Source organism: Dendropsophus ebraccatus, chromosome 8 (assembly GCF_027789765.1).
Source record: "Dendropsophus ebraccatus isolate aDenEbr1 chromosome 8, aDenEbr1.pat, whole genome shotgun sequence".
Taxonomy (NCBI): domain Eukaryota; kingdom Metazoa; phylum Chordata; class Amphibia; order Anura; family Hylidae; genus Dendropsophus; species Dendropsophus ebraccatus.
Genome location: NC_091461.1, coordinates 79,520,740 through 79,547,861, shown reverse-complemented (window position 1 = coordinate 79,547,861; position 27,122 = coordinate 79,520,740). Strand labels below are relative to the sequence as shown.

At 41.5% G+C, this 27,122-nt stretch overlaps 1 pseudogene; it reads left to right on the top strand.

Annotated features, from left to right (window-relative positions):
- The first annotated feature begins 291 nt into the window (after positions 1-291).
- Positions 292-27,122, top strand: part of LOC138800054 (A disintegrin and metalloproteinase with thrombospondin motifs 14-like) — a 41,393-nt pseudogene continuing 14,562 nt past the window's right edge.

Genomic DNA, 27,122 nt, shown 5'->3' with positions numbered 1-27,122 from the left:
AGTCCTGCCTCTGCGATATCCCCGTCCGAAGCCGTGCGCGTGCTCCCAGAGATGAGTCAGAAGCCTATACACAATGACGGCTCAGTCATCTCTATGAGTGTCGGACTCATCTCTGGTAGTGTGCGCAAAGCTTCGGAACGGGGATATCGCGTCGGGGGGACCGGTTCCAGGAGCGGGGACTTCGTGGGAGCGGTAAGTATATGGGTCTGCACTGGGGGGTCCGCGGGCTCTGCCCTGGCACGAGGAGGGGGGGGAATGCCGCTATTAGATAATTGAAGGCAGCTGTCAAAGATGAAAGCTGCCTCCGATTACCGATTCAGCCGTCCCTGGTGTCTAGTGGGGGAGATCGCTCCCCGGGACGTTGTCCCGGAGGAGCGATCTCCGTTACAGAAGCTGGCCGGGGACGCTCCAAGATGGCGCCATCCCCGGCTCGGCACTCGTTTGTTTTCGGCTGCAGCAGCCGAAAGCAAAACGAGTGCCGATTCATTGATCTTTGCTGTATAAGTATACAGCAAAGATCTCAATGAGAGATCAAAGTGTATATACTAGAAGTCCCCCAGGGGGGCTCTAGTATAAGTGTAAAAAAATAAAATAAAGTGTTGTCAATAAAAAAGCCCCTTCCCTAATAAAAGTCTGATTCACCCCCCTTTCCCAGGTTATAAATAAAGGTAAATAAATAAATAAAAAATAAACATGTTTGGTATGACCGCATGCGTAATCGCCCGAACTATTAATTAATCACATTCTGATCTCGCACGGTAAATGGCGTAAGCGCAAATATCCCAAAGTGCAAAAATTGCGCATTTGGTTGCATCAAATCCAGAGAAATTGTAATAAAAAGCGATCAAAAAGTCGCATATGCACAATCAAGGTACCAATAGAAAGAACACATCATGGCACAAAAAAATGACACCTCAAACAGCCCCATAGACAAAGGATAAAAGCGCTATAAGGCTCGATTCACACGTTGTAACAGTGCGGCTGTATTTGCGGCTGTAATTGTGCGGCGGTATTTTTGATGGTTCGTGTGTATGCTGGGAAGTATAGGATATGCGGCTGCACAGTGCACACTATGTATGAATCTACGGCCCTATCGTAAACGGACCCGTAAAAAATGAACAAGACCATTGTTTGCGGCTGAATATGCGGCCGTGGATTGACAGGCGGTCCGTACGGAGTACTTCAAAAATAGCCGGCAATGATGCGAATGCCGATGCCTCTAATAGTTAATATATTAAATTAATCAAACACATTTTCTTTGTAATCAAGACACTTTCGTTGATCAATAATTTATTTCTAACGAACCATCATTTTGCAATTAAATATACTGTTAAAATAAATAGATATATAATAAATGTATATTTATCTATATATTTATTTTTTGACAGTATATTGAATTGCACAATGATGGATTCGTTAGAAATAAAATTATTGACCAACGAAACTGTATTTATTTCAACGAAAATGTGTTTTTTTAATTAAATATTAATTAGTACAGGAAGCTCTATAAGCCGTTAATTCATATGCCGGCAAAAGAGCATTCTGTACTAATCATCACTTTACTTTAATGAAAACATCAAATGTTTTTCTATTATGTTGTGACAATAACATTATTAGAAGAAACATTTAGAATTATATGTGCGCTCAGCTGATTGGCTGTTCGGCTGAGCGCACATATAATAAGCCGGTCCGCAGTACAGTGACTTCATTGTGCTGCGGACCAGCGAAGAGGACACATCGGGGTGAGTATAGAGCTCTCCCCACCCCCTCCCGGCACTGCACCCCTCCCAGCAAGGAAGGGGGGGTCACTTAACCCCTTCCTTGCTGGGATGGGTGCAGTCTGACATCAGTCTGGCCCCCAGGGGGTTAAGGGGGATGCAATACATCCTCCCTTAACCCCTTGGGGGTCAGACTGTAAGCAGCGATCTGTAAAGATGCTGCATACTGTAAGGAGCACAACACCGCTCACAATGATGGGTGTTGTGCTCCTGTTTGTGTGTTTTTTGTGTGTTTCTCCCTTTTTGTTTTTCAGATATCGGTATCCTGGGGATTACGTCGGATTCCGTGGACTACGTCGATGACCAGCGTTTTTTTTAATGTTTTTTTTTTAATAAAATGGTCAATGAGGGGTGTGGGGTGTTTTTATTTGAATAAAAAAATTTGTAAACTTGTGTCTTGTCTTTATTTCTTTACTTTATAGACTTAGTAGTGGAAGCCGTCTAATAGACGGAATCCATTACTAAGTCGGGGCCTAGTGTTAGCCGGTATAAAATGGCTAACACTAACCCCCTATTATTACCCCAGTACCCAATGCCACCAGGGGTACTGGAAGAGCCGGGTGCCAGTGGTCCCGGAGCGTCAAAATTGGCGCTCCTGGACCGGGCGGCAGCAGGCTGGTAAGATTTAGGCTGGGGAGGGCCTAAACCAAGGCTCTTCCCACCCTGGTGTTACCAGGGCTGCTGTCGTTTGGTTTTTAACCCGGCTGGTTATAAAAATAGGGGGGACCCTATGTGTTTTTTTTTAATTATTTATTATTTAAAAAAAAAACGCATAGGGTCCCCCCTATTTTTAGAACCAGCCGGGTTAAAAACCAAACGACAGCAGCCTGGTAACACCAGGGTGGGAAGAGCCATTGGTTTAGGCCCTCCCCAGCCTAAATCTTACCAGCCTGCTGCCGCCCGGTCCAGGAGCGCCAATTTTGACGCTCCGGGACCACTGGCCACCCGGCTCTTCCCAGTACCCCTGGTGGCATTGGGTACTGGGGTAATAATAGGGGGTTAGTGTTAGCCATTTTATTACCGGCTAACACTAGGCCCCGACTTAGTAATGGATTCCGTCTATTAGACGGCTTCCACTACTAAGTCTAATAAAGTAAAGAAATAAAGACAAGACACAAGGTTTACAAATTTTTTTTATTCAAATAAAAACACCCCCACACCCCTCATTGACCATTTTATTAAAAAAAACATTAAAAAAACGCTGGTCATTCGACGTAGTCCATGGAATCCGACGTAATCCCCAGGATACCGATATCTGAAAAACAAACAAGGGAGAAACACACAAAAACACACAAACAGGAGCACAACACCCATTCATTGTGAGCGGTGTTGTGGCTCCTTACAGTATGCAGCATCTTTACAGATCGCTGCTTACAGTCTGACCCCCAAGGGGTTAAGGGAGGATGTATTGCATCCCCCTTAAACCCCCTGGGGGCCAGACTGATGTCAGACTGCACCATCCCAGCAAGGAAGGGGTTAAGTGACCCCCCCTTCCTTGCTGGGAGGGGTGCGGTGCCGGGGAGGGGGTGGGGAGAGCTCTATACTCACCCCGATGTGTCCCTCTTCGCTGGTCCGCAGCACAATGAAGTCACTGTACTGCGGACCGGCTTATTATATGTGCGCTCAGCCGAACGCCAATCAGCTGAGCGCACATATAATTCTAAATGTTTCTTCTAATAATGTTATTGTCACACATAATTAGAAGAAACCATTTGATGTTTTTCATTAAAGTAAAGTGATGATTAGTACAGAATGCTCTTTTGCCGGCATATGAATTACGGCTTATAGAGCTTCCTGTACTAATTAATATTTAATTAAAAAACACATTTTCGTTGAATAAAATACAGTTTCGTTGGTCAATAATTTATTTCTAACGAATCCATCATTGTGCAATTCAATATACTGTCAAAAAATAAATTATAGATAAATATACATTTATTTATATATCTATTTATTTTAACAGTATATTTAATTGCAAAATGATGATTCGTTAGAAATAAATTATTGATCAACGAAAGTGTCTTGATTACAAGAAAATGTGTTTGATTAATTTAATATATTAACTATTAGAGGCATCGGCATTCGCATCATTGCCGGCTATTTTTAAGTACTCCGTACGGACCGCCTGTCAATCCACGGCCGCATATTCAGCCGCAAAACAATGGTCTTGTTCATTTTTTACGGGTCCAGTTTACGATAGGGCCGTAGATTCATACATAGTGTGCACTGTGCAGCCGCAATCATCTATACTTCCCAGCATACACACGAACCATCAAAAATACCGCCGCACAATTACAGCCGCAAAGTACAGCCGCACTGTTACAACGTGTGAATCGAGCCTTATAGCGCTTTTATACTTTGGTCTATGGGCTGTTTGAGGTGCATTTTTTTGTGCCATGATGTGTTCTTTATATTGGTACCTTGATGTGCATATGCGACTTTTTGATCGCTTTTATTACAATTTCTCTGGATTTGATGCAACCAAAAATGCGCAATTTTGCACTTGGGATATTTGCGCTTACGCCATTTACCGTGCGAGATCGGAATGTGATTAATTAATAGTTCGGGCGATACGCATGCGGTCATACCAAACATGTTTATTTATTTATTTATTTATTACCTTTATTTATAACCTGGGAAAAGGGGGGGAATCAGACTTTATTAGGAAGGGGGCTTTTTATTGACAACACTTTATTTTATTTTTTTACAATTATACTAGAAGCCCCCCTGGGGGGACTTCTAGTATATACACTTGATCTCTATTGAGATCTTTGCTGTTATACTTATACAGCAAAGATCAATGAGATCGGCACTCGTTTGCTTCGGCTGCTGCAGCCGAAAACAAACGAGTGCCGAGCCGGGGATGGCGCATCTTGGAGCGGTCCCCGGCCAGCTTCTGTAACGGAGATCGCCCTCCGGGACAACGTCCCGGGGGAGCGATCTCCCCACTAGACACCAGGGAACGGCTGAATCCGGTAATCGGAGGCAGCTGTCATCTTTGACAGCTGCCTTCAATTATCTAATAAGCGGGCATTCCCCCCCCTCCTCGTGCCAGGGCAGAGCCCGGCGGACCCCCCAGTGCAGACCCATATACTTACCGCTCCCACGAAGTCCCGCTCCTGGAACCGGTCCCCCGACGCGATATCCCCGTTCCGAAGCTTTGCGCACACTACCAGAGATGAGTCCGACACTCATAGAGAATGACTGAAGCGTCATTGTGTATAGGCTTCTGACTCATCTCTGGGAGCACGCGCACGGCTTCGGACGGGGATATCGCACGAGGCAGGACTTCGTGGAAGCAGTATGTATATGGGGTCTGCAGTAAGGGGTCGGCCAGGATCTGTACCGCCTGGGGGGTTATAGGTTCCCTTTAAGTTTGATACTAGGTCTGGGTCTTTGCTCATCTTTGAATCCTGGGTCTCTTTCATAGTCTTCACCATATTTTTGTGAGATCCCCTGGTAACAAGTCTTACTTTGTACCTTAAAATGCTGCCTTCAGCATTGTATTAACCTAAAAAAAGTCAATTTACAGCCAATATCCAATTCTTGTTGACAGTTTCTGTCAGCATCCAGGTTTTGTGCCATGCAAAGATTAATTTATTCCTATGCTGCCTTTATCCATTTACTGGCTTCCCTGTCCGGAAAGCTGTGACATTTCTTACCAGGATGGGGCTTCATGAAACATTAACTGTACCTGCCTTGTATGAGAGATGTACCGGTGATTTACTTTTGTTTACTCCAGTTGAACACCTTGGTTCTGTATCTGAGATTGGTCAGGTTATCTCACTCATGGAATTTGGGTTTGTATTGACTTGTTTGTTCAGAGGATGCAGTGGTAGTATGATCACAGCCACTTTTCTCTTCAGTTCTTGATTCTGGTGTAGTCATCACACCATCCTTCAGCAAAAGTGACACTGCTAGCATTAGTAACTCTCTGTTTTGAGGACTAGGATTCTGTTTTTGACTATGTTCCCACAACGTCAAAAATAGAGAAAAGATTTTGCCATTTCAAATCATTATTGCCGCAATTTAACTGACTGCAGTGCAATACATTGAATTCAGTGGAAAGACGGACGTCCAATGCGCACAATGTATTGAATGACGGACGTTATTGCCGCGGACTTCAAAATAATGACATGACCATTATTTTCGGATGTCTTTTGCAAACAGCGGATGTTTTTCCTTAGTTTTTCACACACAGTTTTTCTTTTTCACCGTTCTTTCTCCATTTTTACTATTAAATTCAATGGACTTTTCAATTAAGCCACACCCAAAGGCCAATTAGTAATCCCAAACTAGAATAATGTGCAAACACCAGTCATTGCACTAAGGGCGAGGCCAGACAGCTAATGACATCTGTTACGGGGGGGGGGTGTTGCGGGGGGTTCGGCAGCACACAGAGGGGGCGCAGCCTCTGCATGCGCCGCATTTATCCTTTTTCCGGGGGGAAAATTATACTGAAACTACGCCAGCTCTGAGGTTTCAGATTATTCGTGTATACGGGATTTATGTAGAGGCAGTGCGCCTCTACATAAATCCCCTGAGCTCCGGGGACATTTGTTAGCCCGGCGTTAAAAAAACGCTGGACTTCATAAATGTCCCCTATTGTGTCCACGTCTGCATAGTTTTACCTGTTCATCACCATGTTGAGGTTATGTAAGTGCTCATTTATTTGGCACTGGCTATTACCTGCTTTTAATACAGGATAGCACACTTATCACCTTGGAATTTGACAGTAATTCCCGGACAATAGTCCATCTTCTAGACTGGGAACATATAGTACATCCTGCATTGGTATGGCTAAATTGTTACATAGTTACATAGTTGTCTCCATTTTTACTTGGGCACACTAAGATTCCATGTCCAATTCCTTCTGCATTTATGCTGGTTTCATCTGCAAGATAGATCATTTGATTCATTTCCTTTTTGGTTATGTCAAGCTCTTTTAAAGAAGTTTCTTATTGCTTTTCATGTGACTTGTACCCAAATCAATACACCAGCTTTGCAACATTTGGGTGGGATATAGTAGATTTGATCTTTTTGTTAAGTCCCCTTTTGGATTTTGTTTTTGCTGTTCTGCCTTCCATATTGTGCAATATTCTTTATGTGTCCCTGTTAGGGATGGTACGAACCCGCACCCTCGGTAATGATTCCCGCTGTCTGCCCGCACCGTGCAGCGGGCGGATCCAGCGGGAGGACCGCCTGGAAAACTGGGATACAGCCATAGCCATAGGCTGTATCCCAGTTTTCCAGGCGTTACTCCCGCTGGATCTGCCCGCTCCATGGAGCGGCCAGACAGCGGGAATCTGATGCCAAGCGTTTGGGTTCATACGAACCCGAACCTCGGCAGGTTCGGACCATCCCTAGTCCCTGCTTGTGGCATCAGAAACATGCCCTAGTTTCCTTTTTCTGAAAACGTGTATCTGCTGCTTTAAGAGCTATTTCAGCATCATTGTCTGTGGATTTGTGCACAAGTTCCTTTCTTCTATGAAATTCATCTATTAGCTGGGTCTTTACAAATTCTAGGGTCAGCTCTTGCCTCAGGTCTTGTCTCCAATGCATTGATCAATGCACTGTAGGAGTCAGGCAAACTGCAAAACATTATGGCTGCAATATGACTGTCTTTTATTTCTTCACCCACTGTCCTCAGATGTGTAGCCACTTCTAGCATTGCATTTATGTGCTCTTGCATGTCTTTTTCTTTGCTAAGTCTCATTCTGTACAGTTTTCTGAGCAGAAATATCTTGCTGTTTAACCGGATCTTCCATGTAGCCTTTGAAATGCATCCCACATACCCTTTGCTGTGTTCTCATGTCTTATATGAGTCAGATAGTCATTCTCCACTAACAGACCTATGGTGGTGCTTGCCTGTCTGTTCTTTTCTCATTCCTGGTAATTGATCTGTGGTCTCTTTGTAGTAATAACCTTCCAGGAAGTCATCCCTGGATAACAACATTTCCACCATAGCTCATGCTTATCATTGTTCATTCTGGCCACTGTCAATCTCAGCTCTGAGCTGCCCGCCATTGCGATAATCCTTTCCTTTATGTGTCAAACCCCTTTCTTATTTGTATGCAGGAGATGAGGACCTCTAGAAGTTGCAGATTACAGCTATCTGGAGTAGAATCATCAGCACAGACATTTGTGGAAGTATATTCATTGCGTTCTTTACTAGAGACACACAGGAACCATTACATGCCTAACCTGTGTTCTTACAACATGGATGATACAAGAGAGAAAGTAACAGAGAGAACATAAAGGCTAGCAGAGCAATGCATATGAAACACATTAACACTTAACACAGCGCCACCTGCTGTCTGTATGAAATAAGTCCTCCAACATAAGCTGAAGCTGTTGCATAGTCTTCAACAGGTCTAGCTGTGATGGCTCCAGAGATCAGATATTTATCAACTTTCCTGGGGATATGCTATAAATTTACAGTGTGGGACAGCATTTTTAAAGGGGATATCCCAGGATTAGAAAAATCAAGCTGTTCTCTTACAGAAAAAAGTGTGGTATTGCAACTTAGTTCCATTGAAGTGAATGGAGCTATGTTGTAATACCAAACACAAATGGCCTCTTGTGTGGCTATGCTTTTGTCATAAAAAAATAAACAAATGTAAAGTAACATTTACCTATTTTTGTTACTATGTACATATAATAAATGTACTCATAACCGAGGGCCACTAAAATGTATCTTATATATTGTGTTGTACAGACCAGCATATGGGGGGCGTGACTGCCCTGGTCCCACCTATGATATCAGATGTGCAACACTGAAGAATGTCGAGGACCATTTGAGGATTTCCGAGCTCAGCAGTGTTCTCAGCGAAACTCATACTACACGCACCAGAACACCAAGCACACATGGCTTCCCTATGAACACCAAGATGGTAAGAAAAAAAGTCAAATTACGACTTATTATTTCCCTTGGCAAGTATAAACAAAAGTAAATGAATAAAACTATATTTCCCCTCAAAAAACTAAATGGTCAGCAGATTTTTCAGGGACATGTCAAAGATTTACATCAGTGGGGGTCTGCTTAGTCCCCCACAAATCAGAAGAACAAGCCAGGAGAAGTGCACAGTAGTTCATTTCACTCCCCAGCTTGCAGTGATCTCCATCTAGGCAGTCTATGGGGCTGCCTGCTCAGAGATGATTGACAGCAGCATGGTCTGATCTTTAGGGGTCGCAGTAATTTCCTATAGTATAGTATAGCGTTAAATGTTTTTTTTTTCCCATATCCTTTAAAATGTCACTGTCGTTTTGACTTTTAAAATCTAAATCAACAGTAGATGTGAAATAAAGCAAGTTTGCAATTTACATTTATTATTTTCTTTTTAAGTTATGGAAACACAGTGCTTCCTGTGTTCTGACTCTCTTTTTTATTTTCAAGAGTCTAAACACAGGAAGTCCTGAGTTTCCCAGGTCATCTGAGTGCTCACAGAGAAGGCAGTCATGTGATTGATGGACACATTGAGCCGACTCTGTACTGGCCCAAAAATTCTTGTGTTTAGTCTTTTTTTTTTTTTAAACCAGCACAATACTAAAAAAAGCTGCCTTCGGAGACTGGGCCTGGATATCTGGTAAGTATAGCTATGTTTTTACAGCATGATAACTAAAAATAAATAAATAATGAATGTATATTGCAAACTTGCCTTATTTCACATCTGCTGTTGATTTACATTTTGAAAGTTATAACTACAGTTACACTTTAAATTAGTCAACCATTCTTAAATGATTGTATAACTAGCTGAAGTCTTTTAAAACAAACCATAACTCTGGATATCTCAGTATATCCTGTATAGAAGCAGGCTGCAAATATACATAATTTCCTATGACACCAATGTTCTTTCTCATAGATGCACAGAAATGTGAGCTTATATGCCAGTCTAAAGAAACAGGAGATGTGGTCTTTATGAATCAGGTGGTTCATGATGGTACCCGTTGTAGCTATAAAGATCCCTATAGTGTCTGTGCCAGAGGAGATTGTGTGGTAAGTGCTCATCCAAAATAATGAATCATCCATAACATTAAGGGTCCTATTAGACAGGCGATCAATAATGTAAATTACCGGCGATATGCTTGATCGGCGTTCGTTTACTGAGCCTATTACACAGCTCGATGATTGTTTAGCAAGGCCTGCACGGAGATCGTTAGCAATGTCCGTGCTGCCCTTAACCTAAACTGTTCATACATTACCTCTTCAAGCTCCCGGTCTTCTCCTGCCCTCTGCTTGCTTCCCGACACGCCACACTATAACTTCTCTGAGCTGACAGGCCGCTCAGCCAATGACTAGCCGCTGTGGTTCCGGCCAGTAATTGGCTGAGCGGCTTGTCAGCTCATATAGCAATGCTCGGTCAGAAGCCGATGATTTTGGGTCTGGACCTAAAGAAACAATCAGCTGATGATCATTTCGTCGGCTGATCGCCGTCTCTACACGGAGAGATAATTGGCTGATTATTTTTCTGTGTAATAGGGCCCTAAGTCTGAGAATGCATACACACTGATATCACCTTGCCTTGCCACTCCAGTATAGCCTCATTAGTTTCTACTTTAACCCCTTAGTGACCGCCATGCTGCCTTTTCACGGCGGCCACTAATGGGCTTTATTCCGATGCGTACGCCTTTTACCGGCGGGCGTATCGGAATAAATTACCACCCGGCGGCGGCTGCAGGACGGGTGATCAGCGGTCAGTGTGACCGCTGACACCCTCCTGTAACTGCCCGGAGCGGAGGATTCTCCGCTCTGGGCAGTTTAACCCGTTAAATGCCGCTGTCAAACCATGACAGCGCATTTAACGGGTCCCGGTGGATCCCGGACGGCGCCGCAGGTCCGCTTACATGATCGCGATGTCCCGCGGCGCCGTCCGGGGTCCCGATGTCTCCATGGTGATCCCGGGGTCCTAATGAAGGTCCCCGGGGTCACCATGGAGATGCCTGATGCAGACAGGGGTGGCTGTGGCTATTGCCTGTCAGCATGAGGCATGATACAATACATTGCATTATATCAGGTACTGCAATGTATTGTATCAATGATCTAAGTATTTTACACTAGTGTACAGTAATGTACACTAGTGTAAAAGTAAAAAAAGTGAAAAAAAGTGTGCACCAAACACAACACAGCCCCCCCAGCCCCCCCCAATAATAAAGATGCATTACATTCCCCATACACTATAAAACATTACATAAAAGTGATCAAAAACACAAATCCTATACATATTTGGTATTGTTACCTCCGTAACGACCCAATCTATAAAACTATATCAATAATTATATCGCATGACACACGCTGTAAAAAAAAAAAAAAAAACAGTACTAGAATAGCTGTATTTTATCAATCCACTTTACAAAATACGTCATAAAAGAGATCAAAAAGTCATATACATATAAAACTTGGTATCAATAAAAAAAAAAAGGTCTTCCCGCAAAAATAAGCCCAAAACCAGCTCTGTCGCGCAAAAGATAAGAACGCTATGGATCTTGCAATGCAGGGACAGTTTTTGTGGGTTTTTGCTAGGAAGATAGTTTCTATTGCGCCAAAGCGGTAATAGTTAAAAAAACTATACAAATGTGGTATCGCCGTAACTGTACCGACCCAGAGAATACATGTATTTTGTTATTAGTGACCGCCGATACAGATTTTTACGGCGATCACTAATGGGCTCTATTCTGCTGCCATCAGCTCTTTATGGCAATGGTGCAGAATAGTGCAGCGGCACCGGTAATGCCCGCAGCCTACTCCTCTCAGCTATCGGAGGTCGCTGAGGGGTTGGGGCAGAGTGTGGGGTCAGTCCCGGCAAGTCCCCTCACCAGCGATCGCCGTTATTATCAGTATAACGGCGGCCGCCGGTAACAGACATTGCCAGTGCAGCTAAACGCTTTCATCTCTTCTCACCGTGAACATGTCCCCCCCCTGTCCCCAGAATTAACCCTAGTGACCTGGCCACTGACCCTACCCTCCCTGGGCGGCCATCTGATCCAAGATGGCCGCTGCCATCACTGTGAACAGACTCTGTTCACAGTGATGGATTCCTAAAAATGATCAAAGCTTCATTCTCTCCACCACCGGAGGTGGCGGAGAGCATGGGGCAATGATCGGTGACCACCCGGTGTGGTTCCAGTACAAGTGATCAGCGGTATATACTATATACCACTGATCACTTGTTCCAAATGGTGCTGGCACTTTTTTACGCCTGTCACCAAAATCAAGTGCCCTGGATTACCCTTAACCACCCCGGATTACTTGTAACCACCCCAGATTACCTGTAACCACCCCAGATTACCCGTAACCACCCAAGATTGCCCGTCACCACCCCAGATTGCCCGTAACCACCCCAGATTGCCCGTAACCACCCCAGATTGCCCGTAACCACCCTAGATTGCCTGTAACCACCCTAGATTGCCTGTAATCTCCCCAGATTGTCCGTATCCACCCCAGATTGCCCGTATCCACCCCAGACAGCCCATAACCATCCCAGACAGCCCATAACCATCCCAGACAGCCCATAACCATCCCAGAAAGCCCATAACCACCCCAGATTGCCTGTCACCATCCCAGAATGCCCGTAATCTCCCCAGATTGCCCGTAATCTCCCCAGATTGCCCATATCCCCCCTGATAGCCCATAACCATTCCAGACAGCCCGTAACCACCCCAGATTGCCACAGACTGCCTGTAACTACCCCAAATTGCCTGTAACCACCACAGATTGCTCGCAACCACCCCAGATTGCCCGTCACCACCCCAGATAGTCAGTGAACACCATCAGATTGCCCATCACCACCTCAGATAGCCAGTAACCACCACTAGATAGCCAGTAAACACCCCAAGATTGCCCATAACCACCCCATACAGCCAGTAAACACTCCAGATTGCCCGTAACCACCCCAGATTGCCTGTGACCACCCCAGATTGACAGTAACTACCCCAGATTGGCACAGACTGCTCGTAACCACCCCCAGATTGCCCATAACCCCACCAGATTGCCTGTTGCCACCTCAGATAGCCAGTAAACACCCCGAGATTGTCTATTACCACCCCAGATAACCAGTGAACACCCACATATTGCCTGTAACTAAAATGACACTCCTTCTCTTCTGAGCCCTGCTGTGTGCCCATACAGTGGTTTATGCCCACATATGGGGTACCATTATACTCAGGAGAACCGCCGTTACAAATTTTGGGGTGCTTTTTCTCCCCTGTTTCTAGTGAAATTGAGAAATTTCAAACTAAACAAACATGTTATTGAAAAAATTCTATTTTTTTCATTTTTACGATCTAGTTTTAAATAAAAATGCTCACCACACTCCAATATGAATTCCTTGAGGGGTGTACTTTCCAAAATGGGGTGACTTTGGGGGGGGGGGTTCTATTCTGTAGACATTACAGGGGCACTGCAAACACACCTGGCGCTCAGAAACTTCTTCAGAAAAATCATGCACTGAAAATGCTTGGCGCTCCCTTCCTTCTGTGGCCCGCTGTGTGCCCATACAGTGGTTTATGCCCACATATGGGGTATCTTTCTACTCAGGAGAAACTGCGATACATATATTGGGGTGAGTTTTCTCCCCTGTTTCTCGTGAAATTGAGAAATTTAAAACTAAACAAACATGTTGTTGGAAAAATTCTATTTTTTCATTTTTACTGTCTTCTTTTGAATACTTTCCTCTAATACCTGTGGGGTCAAAATGGTCACCAAACCCCAAGATGAATTCTTTGAGGGGTGCACTTTCCAAAATGGGGTGACTTTTGGGGGGGTTCTATTCTGCTGACACTACAGGGGCTCTGCAAACGCACCTGGCGCTCAGAAACTTCTTCAGAAAAATCTGAACTGGAAATGCTAATTGGCGCTCCTTCCATTCTGAGCCCCGTTGTGTGCCCATGCAGTGGTTTATGCCCACGTATGGGGTACTATTCTACTCAGGAGAACCTGCGTTACATAAATTGGGGTGAGTTTTCTCCCCTGTTCCTCGTGAAATTGAGAAATTTCAAACTAAACAAACATATTATTGGAAAAATTCTATTTTTTCATTTTTACTGTCTTCTTTTGAATACTTTCCTCTAATACCTGTGAGGTCAAAATGGTCACCACACCCCAAGATGTATTCTTTGAGGGGTGTACTTTCCAAAATGGGGTGACTTTTGGGGGGGTTCTATTCTGCTGACACTACAGGGGCTCTGCAAACGCACCTGACCGCTCAGAAACTTCTTCAGCATAATCTGAACTGGAAATGCTAATTGGCGCTCCTTCCCTTTTGAGCCCCGCTGTGTGCCCACACAGTGGTTTATGCCCACATATGGGGTATCGTTCTACTCAGGAGTACCTGCGTTACATATATTGTGGTGAGTTTTCTCCCCTGTTCCTTGTGAAATTGAGAAATTTCAAACTAAACAAACATATTATTGGAAAAATTCTATTTTTTCATTTTTACTGTCTTCTTTTGAATACTTTCCTCTAATACCTGTGGGGTCAAAATGGTCACCACACCCCAAGATGTATTCTTTGATGGGTGTACTTTCCAAAATCGGGTGACTTTTGGGGGGTTTCTATTCTGCTGACACTACAGGGGCTCTGCAAACACACCTGGCACTCAGAAATTTCTTCAGCAAAATCTGAACTGGAAATGCTAATTGGCGCTCCCTTCCTTCTGAGGTCTGCTGTGTGCCCATACAGTAGTTTACGCCCACATATGGGGTACTATTGTACTCAGGAGAACCTGCGTTACAAAATTTGGGGTGCATTTTCCATTTTTTTCCGGCCTAATTGTGAATACTTTCCTCCAGCCCCTGTAGGGTTAAAATGCTCATTATACCCCTAGATGAATTCTTTAAGGTGTCTAGTTTCCAAAATGGGGTCACTTATGGGGGTTTCCAGTATACAAGCCTCCTAAATCAACTTAAAAAATAACTGGTCCCTAAAAAAATCAGTTTTGGAAATTTCATGAAAATTTGATAATTTGCTGATACATTTCTAAGCCCCGTAACACCCTAAAAAAGTGAAATATTTTTACGAAATGAAGCCAGAATAAAGAGGACATATTGATAATGTGACTTACTAACAAATTTTTGTCATGTGCCTTTTTTTTTAGAAGCAAAGAATTTCAAAGTTCGTAAAGTGCAAAATTTTCAAATTTTTCATTATATTTTGATGTTTTTCACAAAAAACACACAAGACAGTGACTAAATTTTGCCACTAACATAAAGTACCATATGTTACGAAAAAACAATCTCAGAATCGCTAGCATACGTTAAAGCATCACTGAGCTATAAGCACATAAAGTGAGACAGGTCAGATTTTGAAAAATGAGCCTGGTCATTAAGGCCCAAACAGGCTTGGTCCCTAAGGGGTTAAAAGCATTTCAAAAGACGGCTTGTCGATCCCTTTAAATATTACAATAGTTTTAAATAAGATTGAATAGATAATTCCTATCTATAACTCTAAATGATCACTAATAGCATTAAAGGTTTTTTTTTTTTTTCATTTATGGCATATACACATAATTTGCCAATAAAGTCCCTAGATTTTGGTCCTACCTCTGGGATCTGGACCTTACTCCAGCATGAGGGCTCCCCAGCCCCTCTGACCTGTTTGGAGGTAAAGCCAATAAAAGTAGAGCCAGCTGTTTTATGCAATTTTTGTAACTCCCATTTTGATTTTAAGGGTACAAACCCACTTGACGTATTTGCTGCGTGAATCAGTCTTAAAAATAAGCAGGCAAAACGCAGGTTGGCTTTATATAATTGTTCTGCATTAAAATACGCAATTGCGTATTTTTGAAGCGTGTAGCTTGTTGTTAGCAAAGCATCAGTTGTTAACAACCTGTGTGGAAAACGCATGTAGCTTCACGCTTCAAAAATACGCAATTGCGTATTTTAACGCAGAACAATTGTATAAAGCCAACCTGCGTTTTGCCTGCTTATTTTTAAGACTGATTCACGCAGCGAATACGTCAAGTGGGTTTGTACCCTAAAAAACGTTGCATAAACTGTGAGCTATACTGCTTATATAACTCCATAAGTACTGGAAACAGGGCAACTTGTGGTGCCACACTTTTTGTATTAAAGTCAAGAGGACTTACGTAAACTCGTTAAAACGGCTTTACTGCTTTTGGTGTCCAGAACCACTCTCACAAGGAAGCCAGAGTGGGCTAAAGAGCCCTCACTCCCAGATAGGAATACTCATTTAAATTCTGAGAACGGGTAACAATCAGTGACATACTTATCAAATATCTTGTTATCTACTGTATAGATATGTCATGTAAGTACATTTTCTGAAGTCTTAGGTAGGTTCACACACAGTAAAATAAAAGCAAAATACTGCTGTAAAGTAAATGAAAGACAGAGGTTTTTTTTTTATCTAATTGCTACATTAAAGTCTATGAGATAACAGTTGTCTGTGTATACGTTAAATAAATGTTTTTTTTACAGTTTGTGACCATACAAACATTAGATTATAAGGTAGCACATAATTAGATAAGAAAAACAGCAGTTTTTTTATACATTATTTCACAGCCACAGGCTATGTTCACACAACATCTTTATTAGGTGAAGAAAAATGATTGCTGTTTAAAATGATCATGATTATTAACCCTTTGAAGACCAAGGGCCAATTTAAATTTTTGCGCTTTTGTTTTTTCCTCCATGTGCTTAAAAGGCCATAGCAGTTGCATTTTTTCACCTGGAGATTCACATGAGCCCTTATTTTTTGCGCCACTAATTGTACTTTGCAATGCCCGCTCAATTTTTGCATAAAATATGCTGTCATTTTTTGCACCATGATGTGTTCTTTCTATCGGTACCTTGTTTGCATATATGTGACCTTTTTGGTGAAATTTTTCTGAATTTGATGTGGCCAAAAATGTGCAGTTTTGCACTTTAGATTTTTTTGCGCTTACACCATTTATCGTGCGATATCAGAAATGTGATAATTTAATAATTCGGGCAATTACGCATGCAGAGATACCAAATATGTTTATTTATTTATTTTTATTTATAAAATTGGAAAAAAGAGGTTACAGACTTTTTGACATTGGCAATCTATTGCTCTCACCTGCTGCAGCCGAGAACAATACATTGGTGAGTTAGGATTAGCGCCATTATGGCGCATACCCCTGGCTGGACCAGATGGAGGGATTTTGTAGGGTCAATCAGTGGAGACTCTTAAATGAGTACTCCATTGTTTTTTTTCACTGTTCTCCTTGAGTTAAGTGATTGGTGTGTTTTGTTGGTCAATTTTTCATTATCCCTGATAGCCAGAATCCTGCTCCACACTAACGAGGGGCAAATACCCCCAAACGGCTGTCTGTGGATGGATGCTTAGCCTTGGTAACCCTTGTCTTATGTCATTACACTCACCACAGAGTTAGACTTTTACTTACAGGGGCCACCCTGGTGTTTCCCTATTTAGGTTCCAAAGCTCGCAACAGAGCGAGGACCTGAGGGACTACGTATCAGGGTGGTTTGGTGTTTTCCCCACTTGGAGGCACCCCTTGGCAACAGGCTTCCTTCTCTGTAGAGAGGGATATCTGGCTATTCCCGTGTTTTGAGACTCGCAACTGGGGCTTCACTGACCCCTTTTTTGCATATTTAAATTTTGTAGGGGGCAATCAGTGGAGACTCTTAAATGAGTTCTCCATTGTTTTTTTTTACTGTTCTCCTTGAGTTCAGTGATTAGTGTCTTTTTGAGGGACTGCTCCTCCGCGATCGTATTGCTGGGGGGAGATCCCTCACTAGACCTCCAGGTATGGGGGAAAAGCAGCATTTAAATGCAGCTGATAACTTTGATATTTGTAGTACTGATATATCCACCTCCACTTTCTTATGTTTTGCACATTCTAGCAAGAGAAAAAATAAATAAAATACCTTGAACTGAAGAACAGGTAGAGTAAAGTAAAATGAAGTAATTTCCATCAGGGCTATTTACAAGGATTCTGTAACCGTCCTTTATCTTACCGGATTCCTGTAACAGAGGGCTCTTGTCTTTTTTTACCTTATATTACAGAACTTTGGATGTGACAAGGAAATTGGCTCACTGAAGGAAGACGATAAGTGTGGGGTTTGTGGAGGCGATAATTCTCATTGTCGAACTGTAAAGGGAACACTAGTCAAATCGCCAAAACAGTCTGGTAAGCAAATTTATTTTAGCAGTTTTCTGTTAGAATTTTGTGATAGTATACTGAAAGGGAGGTGGAGTAGAGTTCATGGGGCTAAGAATGATAACTGTGTCCCAGTTAATGTAACATTATTGTGTTCTACACAACATGGAACATAATTAGCAATTAGGGCTATGTGGCTGGTTGAGACAGAATTATACTAGGGCTCTGTGGTTGGAAATGTATGCATTATATTAAAACATGGGAAACAGTAATAATAGAACAGGTGCCTATAGCTACAGCTTTTCAATTTGGGCTGTCAGGCAGCACCATCAAAGTAACTAGATTACTAAGATTATATGACTTGGCACTGTCCAGTAAGCTGAAAGACATTCTACAGCAAAACTTTTTTGATCTCTAAACACATTTTTGTAGAATTTTGTTTAGGTTGAGAATCTCTTTAAAGAGGTTATTCCATGCTGCACCAGAGACTTGTACAGGTAAAGTGCTGTAACTACCTTCTGCCTGGTCCCAGCCCCAATGTCTACACATAAGTAATTTGCATAACACATTTGCCATAATATATGGTGTTTTTCTGTCATTTGGACTATAAAGACGTGATAGGAAAGATGTTCTTTACATAAGAATAATATTGTGGTCTGACTGGTTTAATAGGTTCAATCCACCTGACAGGTTCCCTTTCAAGTGACGACTGTGCAGTAACTTTGTATATCCTCACAGTTCATACAGTTATGTCTACTTTAGTCCAGGCTACATCAAGTATCTTTCTATTTATTGCAGCTGGTGTTTTAAAAATGTTTGAGATTCCAGCAGGAGCCAGGCACATACAAATAGAAGAAACAGAAGTGTCTTCCAACAACCTTGGTAAGAGGATCTAATTACTTACAAATTATAAATTCTCTATTTGTGTAAGCCATAGTGATACATTTCCTAACATTACATTTATGTTTTGATGTAAATCTTTCAAACATTTAAAAACAGAAGCTTATCTTTTCAAATTCTAAAACGGAAGGGGTAAAAGTGGGAGCAATGGAACAATTTTGGTCCCTAGGATGCCCCAAACCTTGTAAGTTAATAAACCAATCGCATACATGAGTGAACTTTGAGTATGTTCCAAACCCAAACTCTTGGTATTTAGTTACCGGTGACTGAAGAAGTTGGATGCAGCCCTAAGGCTGATTTCCAAAATGTTTTTGCTAATACAAAGCATTACTTCTTTTTCTTACTTTTCCATTCTCTATCACCTAACAAAAGTTTAGGTAATGTGAATACCCCTTTAAGCATTTCAATTGGGTTAACTTCTTAACTTTGACTGTTCTAGATTGGCTGCTGTGCTTGGGATCATTGTCTTGTTGCATGATAACTGCATGAAAGTTTTAGCTGTTAGATAGATGGCTATACATTTAACTAACAATATGATTTAAAAAAAAATTGGTATGTATATTAGTTTATGGTCTAGTCAATGATTGCCCACTATCTGTGGCTAGCCAAAATTATCACCCTTTCCCCACAGTACATGACAAATCATAAGAGTTCTTTGTGCTGTATGCTTTGCTTGGCTTGTTTGTTTACTAAACAAGGCACTGTGCATTGTGGATAAATGTCTCCACATTGGTCCTGTCTGTCCAAAGGACATTGTTCCAGAAAACTGTGATCTGTTCATATGCACCTTTGCAAAGCTGAGCCATGCTGCCATGTTCTTTTTGAAAAGAGGTTTTCCACTTGTGAATAATCTTGATGGCCTTAAAGTGTCACTGTTGTTATAGTTTTCAAAATCTTAATCAAAAGTAGATTTGATATAAAGCAAGTTTGCAATATACATTCATTATTTTTTTTTTGTTTTCATGCTGTAAAACAAAGCTGAACTTACCAGAAATCCAGGTCCAGTCTCCTGAAGGCAGATTTTTTGACTTGTGCTGGTTAAAAAAACGAGACTAAACACAAGAATTCCAGCCAGTACAGAGAGTCACGGTTCAATATGTCTGTCAATTACATAATTGCCTTCCTTTTGTGAGCGTTTAGATGGGCTGGGAAACACAGGCCATCTGAATGTATATTGACAACTTGCAATCTACTGTATATTGCAAAAATCTACTGTTGATTTAGATTTTGAAAGTTATAACGATAGGTACACTAAAGTGAAAAAGGCCTTATATCCTTTACCAAATTAATAGGTAGAAACAATTGCTTCTGTAGGATCACTGCTGAAGCCTTTGTGGTGTGGCATTGTCCAGCAAATAACTGTAAATGCTCAAATCTCACAATCCCTTTAGGGATTATTGCAGTTATACACGGCACTTATAAGGTAGTCTGTATATCGCTGCTTTTGATGCTGTTCAGGAAGGATCCCGTACATCCCAAGAAATTGTACATATATATGACTAGTTGTTTTGCATCTAGTCCCTCTACATATGTGGAACGCCACAGCTGGTAGAAGTCGTTGTGCCGGCCAGGATGTGCTTCCAGCACAGATCCAATCAGATCCTTATTGAAGACATTACTACTCTAGCGCTGAAAAGTGGAATCCCAATGAATAACCTACTGCGGAAAAAGTAATTTATATAGTCTTCAGCAAGAGGAGAAGGGGGATTTGGAAGTCGGCACTCCGGGACGTAGTGGATAAAATATAACTTTTATTCGTACATTAAAATCCCATGGTGGGTAAACAAGGACCTTGTTTGCCCACCATGGGATTTTAATGTACGAATAAAAGTTATATTTTATCCACTACGTCCCAGAGTGCCGACTTCCAAATCCCCCTTCTCCTCTTGCTGAAGTCTAGCTTATGGCGTCTGGCCAACGCCCTGGAGTTCGAGCACCCGCTTTTGCACTCAATCTGTTGCTGCTACCCCTGAAGGACTGGTGAGCTGTATCTCTTTTTCTCTTTTTGCTAATTTATATAGTGTCATACTTGTATATGCATATATTAGCAGAGTATATGTAGAGGCGCTAGATGCAAAACAACCATTTATATAAATAACTGTAAGGCTATGTTCACACTACGTAAAACTACGGCCGTTCTTGCCGATGGCAACAACGACCGTAGTTTTTGCAGGGTGGAACAATGCATTAGTTTTAATGGGATCCTGGCCGGAGCGTATACACATCGCATACGCTCCGGCCGGGATCCCGTGCGGACCCGCAAATAACTGACATGTCAGTTTTCTGCGGCCACAATTCATTTGCGGCCGCAGAAAACTGACATGTCCGTTATTTGCGGGTCCGCAGGGGATCCCGGCTGGAGCGTATAGGAAACCCTGTCAGTTCACACTATGAAGCGAACAGCTCCGGCCGCTTGCTTCATAGTGTGCAGAGGGAAGCTCTGATGTGGTCGCGCGCTGAAGTACCAGCCGCAATGATCCGGCCGGGGTCACGGAACGGCCGGTCTCATACGACATGTGAACATAGCCTAAATGTTTATAGGATTTGGAGCCCTGTTTTATTTTTATTTTTACAGATCTCTAAATCTTCTGGTTTCCTTCTCATAGACATAGTGGTAAAAAATATTTAAAAAAAAAAATGCCAGCCTGCAGCTGCCACTAGAGTGTGTTAAAACACAAATAAGTGTACAATTATGGTCCTAAAAATGAAACATTCATAGTTGAAGGTGCATTTCAAGAACAATATTTTGTTTTCCAGAAAAGGTCAGTGTGCTTCATGACCCTGCATTGGTTGTATGGTCTTATACATCCAGCTGTGCCCTTGCTGGAAAAGCCAGAAAAAAATGTTATATATCCCGTACAGTTGACTTCAAAGTGTTTAATGTTAAAGTTAATAATGTTCATGTGTTTCATTGTATGGTATTGTTACAGCCATTAAAAACCAAGTGAGTGGAAACTTCATTCTGAATGTTAAAGGCAAAGATAATAAATCAAGAACGTTTATAGAAATGGGTTTGGAGTGGGAATACACGGTTGAAGATGGAAAGAAAACTGTGAAAACCACTGGGCCATTGCATGAGCCCATTGTGGTCTTGGTAAGAAACATTTCTCATTGTAAATATTCACTTTATTTCTACATTAAGATATTTTTTGCTCACCTTATTACTCCACAAGCTTATGTTTGCCTTTAATACCTTGTACATAGTCACACTGGTAGAGAATACTTAGTAAAATGGACCTAACAGGAAGGCATTGTGTCATTGAGCCACTGACATTATTTAAAGGAGAAACCTGGCAATTTTTTTTTAATTAAAGTATTGTTTTGCCCCCCAAAAGTTATGCAAAAAACCAATATACACTTATTAAGTAAAGTGCTTTTTTTCCCTGCACTTACTACTGCATCAAGGCTTCACTTCCTGGATAACATGGTGATGTCACGACCCGACTCCCAGAGCTGTGCAGGCTGTGGTTGCTGGAGAGGATGATGGCAGGGGGACACTGAGAGACACAGGGCACTGGAGGGACTGCCATCATCCTCTGGGTCAGCTGTACTCCTTTTCTGCCAGCTCCGAATGACAGACAGTCAGCTCCCCCAGTTAGCTCTGTGATTGGCTGAACAGTGGAGTGGACCTGCATGCAGGCCTAAATTGTGATAAATATTGCATGTGTGGAGGCCAAGCCCCTCTGGATGTAGCTGTGCCCCCTCCCATCCACCTGGCATGAGTGAGGAATGGCCTAATTCTCATTCATGGGGTTTATGGAAAAATGTTGTGACTTTTGCTGCCTGTGCCTAGAAAGCACAATGATAAATTCCCAAAATCTTATCTTGGGGCTTCTAAGAGTATTTATTTTTACAAAGGATAGGATGAAGAAGATTTAGTAAAGAAAAAAGTTAAAAAGATATTTTTGCATTATGGCATTTCTCTTTTTTGGACACTTATTATAGGCTCTCAAGAAATTCTTCAAATTGTTTATATATGTAATGTCATGTGCAGACGGAGTTTGTAAATAGATATAAACAGTAAAGATCATAAAATATTAAATATATCTCATGTTTACTAAATCTATATCTGTACATGATATTACATATATAAACAATCTGGAGAATTTCTTGAGAGCCTCTCATAATCTGTACAATTTTTCGTTTGTCCTCAAAGGTGGAAAAGGCAGGTTGGTAGTTAGGTTTTTGGGATTATAAAATAGCAAATTTTTGTGATGAAACTGGAATGACTGCATTTATTAATTCAGATACGGTACTGTATGTTCTTGAAAATGACAATGTCTTGTTACCTTCAAGGTTGTGCCTCAGGAAGAGGAGCTAAAAAGCAGCCTAACATACAAATACATAATTCATGAAGACCTTTTACCAATGATTGGTAACAATAACGTTCTATTGGAGGAGATGGATTCTTACGAATGGGCACTAAAAAGCTGGTCCCAGTGTTCCAAAGCATGCGGTGGAGGTAGGCAAAATGCTTCTGTCCCAAGATTACATAACCTTAAAGTTTATTTAGAATGTATTTATATCTTTTCAATTGGAAGCCCACAATGATTTATATAGAACACACTGTATAGCATGCTCAAAAATATTACAAAGATTTTTGTAAGTAAAGAATGTGTTAAAAACCAACTTATTTTCTGTATTTAATTGGACAACTTTTACAGTGGCTTTAATTTGGGTTTATTTTCAACTACATATTCTAAAATGGCAGAATTAAGAAAAAAAAAACCCTTCTCTTCATATCTCATGTAGCATTGAGTAATTATATATAGTGGTGCCTTGGATTACGAGCAGGGCCGTGCTTGTAATTTAAATCCACTCTTAAACCAAAGCAAATTTTCCCATAAGAAATCATAGAAAAACAGACAATTGGTTTCACACCCCAAAAACAATGATTTATTTTTCTGAATAACATGTAAAACAGATTAAACAAACATTCAGAAAGAGCAGAATATGTGATATTATAAGTTACTGTGCAGTAATGGAGAAGAAGGGAAACACAAGGGTTGACAGAGACTGCAGGGAGCATGAAGGAATGAGCAGGGAATATGTGGGCACATAAATGCAGCACTCTCTGGGGAGAGAGGGGTTACAGCTATGCAGAGATTACCCCCACAGTCCTGTTCCCTGATGTAAGCCCCAGCCTGAAGTGGATCTGCCATGATTTGGAGGGTGAGGGAGACTTCCTGGGTCAGTCCGCTATGCAGACCATGCCCCTCTTCCACTCGTGCTCCCACGCAGTACAGGGAGCTTCTAAACCAAAGCAATGTTCCTAAACCAAGTCACAATTTTCAAAAACTGTGAGCTCTTAAACCAAAACGCTTATAAACCAAGTTACTCTTAAACCAAGGCAACCACTGTATAGTGTTCATACTACACGATTCAGATTGAGAGTCTACTACCTCATGCGCTATTGTCACCTGCACCTGTCAAGTTCTCAAAATATCAGCACAGACAGCGCATGGACTGCAGTTTGATAAGAATAGGAAGAAAGACGCCAAGTGGCTATATATTATATTATATTCTGTCTTATCATGGTAATGGTTTGTGGCAAATGAGCCAGGTTGAAGTCCTTGGGGCTTGTTACACCATAACAGTCCTTCTCTTGGGATCTTTTTAATTGTTTTTAATTGCAGGATGGTGTTGTGTACATATGTATTTTTCCCATTTTGAGATTAATAAAGTATATTGACTTTAATTTGGTGTGCTGGTCCCATTTTGTGACATACAGTAAAAGTTGACTTAAACATAGACATTTCATTTAAAAAAAAAAGCTACATTTACAACATGTCTGTTGTTTTTGTCATGGGACAGCCCATTTAAGTATACCTTTAAAGGGAACCTGTCACCCCCGTGCCGGGCTGACAGGCTCCCGACCCCCCGCTACAGCCCCCTATACTCACCTGATCCCGCCGGGTCCCGCTTCTGGATCCGGTCGGGTCACGGAGATCTCAGCCGCAGCAGCCCGGCGCGCGCACTGAGAGATGAGTCCAACGCTCATAGAGAATGACGGAGTGCTGGACTAATGCAGAGATACATTAGCTGTTGGCTGCAAGAGCCTTTGTTCAATGGCCATATTACGCCTATGGCCAGAATGATAAATGAGGTTCCTTTTCAACCTCAACACTCTCCAGCTGTTGCAAATTTACAATTTCCATGACAGCCAATACAGAGGAATTGTATTTTTGCAACAGCTGGAGGGTTGTGACTTTAATATCACAACTCAAAAGGGTTATGGTTGGAAATTCATTGGCTATGTTCTATTAATATAAAATCACAATGCTAGTGACTTAGGTAAGAAGACAAATTTGTGCAACTACTCAGGTTTTAGCAATTCCAGTAATGACTGTGAATGGTTGCATGGATAGTATCTGAGGGAAAGAAGAAAAAACCATTAAGGCTAGGTTCACACTGCGTTTTCAGCATCCGTTTAACGGATCCGTTTTTTTTAACGTCCAGAAAAATAGGGTCAGCAACGTTTTTTGGTCCGTTTTGGTCCGCCAAAAAAAACGGATCCGTTTTTTTTTATAATGGAAGTCAATGGAAAAACGGATGCACACAAATGAATCCGTTTTTTGCAATCCGTTTTTCATGCGTTTTTTGCAAAAAACGGATGCGTTAAACGGATGCTGAAAACGCAGTGTGAACCTAGCCTAACCGCAACAGTGTGTAAAGCTGTAAAAACACTGTTAATCTAATCATTTTATTTCCTTTTAGGTATACAGTACACAAAGTATGGATGTCGGAGAAAAAGTGACAGCAGGATGGTTCAGCGTACCCTATGTGACAACAACAAAAAGCCCAAACCTATTCGTAAAAGGTGTAACTTGCATGAGTGCTCACAGCCAGGGTATGAACAAGTTAGTAATTTGATCTTTAAAGTATTGTTTTCATCAATCTAATCATTTAGCCTGTAACAATGTAAGCTTTTCTTGACAATGCTGAAGATTTTAGGCCATTTATGTCACATGTGAAAACTGTTAATTGGCGGTTGGTGGTTCCAGTGTATCAATATACAAAAACATTGTTAATCTTAACCTCACCATGAGATAGTTATCAGTATTGCAGATCAGAATGGTCATTCCCCCAACTGGTTGAAATTTCAGCCCCTTGAGAGACTAGCTGGTCATAGAAGGTCTAGTTGCCAACACCCCAGGCAGACATCTAATGTCATAAAGGGTAGCTCTAGATAGAGTATTAATTTACTTTGCTATGGAAATTGCATAGTTCCCATCCATAGGAATGGCTAACCATATGATACATAGGCATGCCTACTCCTTTCAATTAGGCATTATCTATTCTAGCATCTATCATGAGATCATTACCCACTTACTATGACATTCAATTGCAACAGGGAAGTATATAGTCTAGTATATTATACTTTAAATTATACTTAAGATCTTTGTAAGTTTACTATTTGTAAAAATTCTTTCCTTTTTTTTTAATATACTCTTTGACTTGAGGGAAACACTCATTTACATAGTTTTTAATGGTCAGCTCTATGTAGGTTACCTCATTGCATCTGGTTATCATCATGGCTTTCTAAAGGCTTGTACAGAAAAGATATTAGACTTGCTGACATCTTGTTTCTATCTTGCTAAGCTGACCAAATTAATCACAGAATGACTAGGTCTAAATGTAGAATGATGCATTGCACATGTATTTATGTACTGTAGTGCTGTTTGTAACCATGTACTGTATTGTATAATGCTGTCATAGTATTTTAAATTTTAATCAGGTTACGTAAACAAATATTTATGTGACTTTCTTTGTAGATGGGTAGCAGATGAGTGGGGATCTTGCAGCAAAACCTGCGGCAAGCTGGGTGTCCAAACTAGGGTAGTTCAGTGTATCCAGCACCTGCAAAATGGCACCAATCGCACTGTCCATACAAAATACTGTACTGCTGAACGCCCTGAACCGAGGAGGCCATGCAACCGCATACCATGTCCTGCACAATGGAGAACAGGGGCTTGGTCCCAGGTTGGTGTCTGTATAGTGATGCAATTCTTTGGTTACTGAGAAAGTAGATTTACTGAGCAAAAATAATTGTGAAACAGCAATTATATGTTTTATTTATTCTGCATTGTGTAACAGAATACAATGCATAAATATAAACTTCTCAGTCATAACCTTAAAACCACCTGCCTAAAGGTACTATTAGACAAAGCGATTTTTAATATATTGTTTATCGTTAACCGGAAATAGTTCACCATATTATACAGAATGATAGTCGTTAGTTACAATCGTTACTGCGATTGTTATTGCGATTGTTACTATGATCGTTTACTCCATCTGATCCCAGCAAAAAAAAACAACAATGTGGAATTTCACTGAATGATTAGTG